Raw genomic sequence first — 3,363 nt, 5'->3', positions numbered from 1 at the left:
GCTGTAACTTTGGAAGGTACCCAGATGAAGCATAGTGAATGTAGGAACCTGGGACACCTACTCAAAGCCTGCCTCTGGCAGCTGAGGTTGGCAGGAAGTCCTGGACAGCTTTCTCAAGGGCGAGCACACACAGGGACACGCTTCCAGGTGGGGCATGGATGCACCTCATCTTTCTGTTGTAAAGACCCTCTCCTTTCCCCAAGACAAACATTCCCTTTTTATTGCACGGTGTGACTTTGAGAAAGCCACATGACCTCTCTGAGCCACAGTTCTACCATCTACGCACTGAGATTTTGAGGCTCCTGATTGCTAAGGCTCCTTTTAAGTCTCTTGTTCTGTGGTTTTTCCTGGGGCCATGAAGCCACATGGTCTCTGTTATGACTGTGGCCCCGCTTCCACGTTCTTTGGACTGCAGGCTCCAAGTTTTCTGAAGGAGACCCTTAAGAGTTAGGATTCTCTCTCCTGTACCTGCTCAGTCAGAAGTTCCAGAGCAGCTGCCTTGATAATATATCTCTGGGACAGGGCTGGGGACATAGGGAAGTAGAAACGTGAATTCAAGTGCTCATAAATAAATAAACACAAAGCAACCTGCCATTTCCCCCACTCAAATGAAGATTCATTGATACTAATCAATATCAAAGAAAGACAGGACTGGTACATTGGCTCCTTGAAGTAGATAACACAATTTTCTGGTTCAAAAATATACCCAATAGCTCATCACTATGTTCTTCATGATCTCAGGGTCTAGAAAACTATCCAGCCCTGTGAACCTGAGATCATGTACTATTTTCAAAATATTTTAAGCAATCACTGGCAAAATCAATTCTATAAAAACCTGACTTGACTAACCCAAGGCAGGGTTCGATTCCGCAGTTTGGTGGCTCTATTTATTAGGCAACTTGGGGCTCTGACTGTGGACCTGCGAGAGAAGGAGTAGGCGAGAGTGGTCTGGAGTATAAATCTCACCGCCATTTTTTTTTTTTAGGCCATACAACCCTTTGTTGCCCTCACAGATTACAAGGACCTTGTCATCTTACAATCCCTTGCTTTTTATTTTTTACGCCTACAGCACCTGGTCTTCCTAGTCACTGCCTGGTTTTGATCCTGAACACGACACTTCAAAGCTGCATGACCTTGGCAAGGTAATGAAACTTTCTCAGCCTCAGTTTTTTCATCTGCAAAACGAGGGTAAAAAAGGGCCTCCCGATAGAGCTGTTGTTAAGATTACATTAATCCCCGCACGTGCTTAGAACTTGAGCGGTTCCCATGTGGTAAACACTCAGTATATGTCATATTTCTTCACTTGTTTATTCCACTCAATTCTATTCCCTCTGCCAACCCTCATTTCAGGAACAGGGCATACAGTCACAAGCAAAACAAAGCTGGGGGAGAGAGGATATGAGATGGGGAGGTCGTGCACTTTTAGGAAGAACGGCCAAGGAGACTTGCTTGATCCAGTGACACGGTGAGCCTGTGGCGGGGCCATGTCGGGCTGCCCAGGAGGCCCAGACGAAGGAAGCGCCCAACCTGCCTGCTACCAGGAGCTCTGGCTGCTGCCCGAGACTCAGCCAGACAGAGCTTTCCTCTCTCATCCTTTCTCAGAAGGCAGCCTTCGTCTGTGTCCGGTCGACAAAGACGTACAAAAGCCCCATCACCTGTCCTCGACTACGACAACTCTGGAGGACCATCCTCGCTCCAGGGGTGCCTGTGGGACTGCAGGAGGGTGCCATCGAAAGCACACCACCGTCCACCTTCTCCCTCTGTCCGGTCCTGCTTCCTCCCACATCACAGGTGTTCTCCCCAGGCTCACTCCCTAATGAACCTCTTCCACGTGAACTTCAAAGCTCTAGACTCCTTCCCAAGAAATCTGACCTCTGACCTGGCCGAGTGACTTGCGCAATATCTTTGAGTGGGAAGCAGAAGAGCGAGGGTTCGCTCCCGGGGCTGGGCTACCTGGCTTTGAGCCTCTTCTGTTATCGGATGACGCGTTTCCAGTCTGTCCCCGTCAGTGTGGCCGCAGGGAACTTCTTGGCATCGCCGAGCAACCCAGAGCTGTGGACATGAAAAAGAAAGGACGTGATCATTTCAAGACAGAGGACAATGAATTGCCCGACCGAAACCCAATGATGATGAACGCGCACCGATACATTTAGACGAGAAACATGGTATTTCAGAATTTGATCTTTTGCTACAAATTCTTAGTGCTCTGTCATATCTATGTTCTATATACATACATGCATATTTACATACATGAATATATACATACACATTTAAAAACATCTCCTTCCAAGTAAGTTCCAGCTTTAATTTGGTTTCCTATGAGATTTGTTTTCTATGTTTTAGGATGTCACAGGACATCCTATATATTTATATATTTAAATGACTTTTTGGGAGCCCCAAAATGTGTTCTTCCTTCTAATCTCAACAATGCACTTATTTTTATATCTGGATGCTGGAAAGGATACCAGCCTTTGGTTTCAGCCTGGATCCCAAACAATGCAGTCCCAAAAGCTGTCGCCACGGCAAGCAGGCACCGCAGACCCGCAGACCCGCAGACCCGCAGACTCGGAGACGGAACGCCGGTGTGTCTGACCTGAGACAGCATCGTAAGTAGCTGGAGCAGAATCTGGGAGACCAGAGAAAACTAGAGCTACTACGATAGCAGAATCTTATGGAGAACGAACACCAAACAAAACACCGGGACTCGAAGAACAGAACTAATGCCAGATTCGGCTAATTTTTATGAGTATTTGCTATATACCTCGGGACCCGCTCCGGATATGTGCTTGCAAATTACATTCCTACAACGCCTCTCTTTGAAAGGGGGTATTAGATTCACCTTACAGGTGTGAAAACTGAGATTCAGGTCAGGTAAGTAACTTCCCAGAGTTCACACTCGGGAGTTGCAGAGTGAGTGCTTCACCTCAGACTGGCCAACCCACAGCGCTATGCCCCAAAGCGATAATTTATTTTTATAATCACTAGAAATATAACTCAGGAAGGAAGTATCCAGTTCTTTCACAGTCCGACTCTTTCCAGCCCTGAGATGCAATATTGTAATCCTTGTTAAACTCGAGCCAGGCAGGTCGATTCTTTGGGTTTATTGGCAAGTCTGTGTAAAAGTATCACCCCGCTCTGGAGGTACTTGTAAAGACTAAAATTTCTTCGCTCTCCCAGAATCACTTAGGCCTCCGTTGTGGCATTAACACCAGTGGCTGAATTCTATATTATCAGATCTGATAGAGAAAATTATATAAAATTTCTAGTTGCTCAGAATCCTTCAGACAAGTTTCAGCCTCCCCTAGAGCCAATGAAAATGATATATTGGTTCTTAGTAAGAAATGATTAGAAGACAGGCCAAAT

The 3,363-nt window shown here is 46.3% G+C and overlaps 1 protein-coding gene across 32 annotated transcripts in view; it reads right to left on the bottom strand.

The window, feature by feature from the left end:
* LOC105292562 overlaps positions 1-3,363 on the bottom strand; it is a 713,386-nt gene that overhangs the window by 345,959 nt on the left and 364,064 nt on the right. For 31 of the 32 annotated variants that reach the window (XR_002780497.1, XR_002780494.1, XR_002780499.1 and 28 more), the window contains one exon: positions 1,954-2,052. The gene's annotated coding sequence lies outside the window, so the exon portion shown is untranslated. Of the gene's footprint in view, positions 1-1,695; positions 1,714-1,953; positions 2,053-3,363 lie in introns of those variants that run through there. The other variant, XR_002780510.1, reaches the window with a different exon arrangement.

The sequence above is a fragment of the Pteropus vampyrus genome, unplaced genomic scaffold (assembly GCF_000151845.1).
Source record: "Pteropus vampyrus isolate Shadow unplaced genomic scaffold, Pvam_2.0 Scaffold59, whole genome shotgun sequence".
Taxonomy (NCBI): domain Eukaryota; kingdom Metazoa; phylum Chordata; class Mammalia; order Chiroptera; family Pteropodidae; genus Pteropus; species Pteropus vampyrus.
Note: the sequence above shows the minus strand (reverse complement) of the source record. Positions and strands in the feature narration are given on the sequence as shown.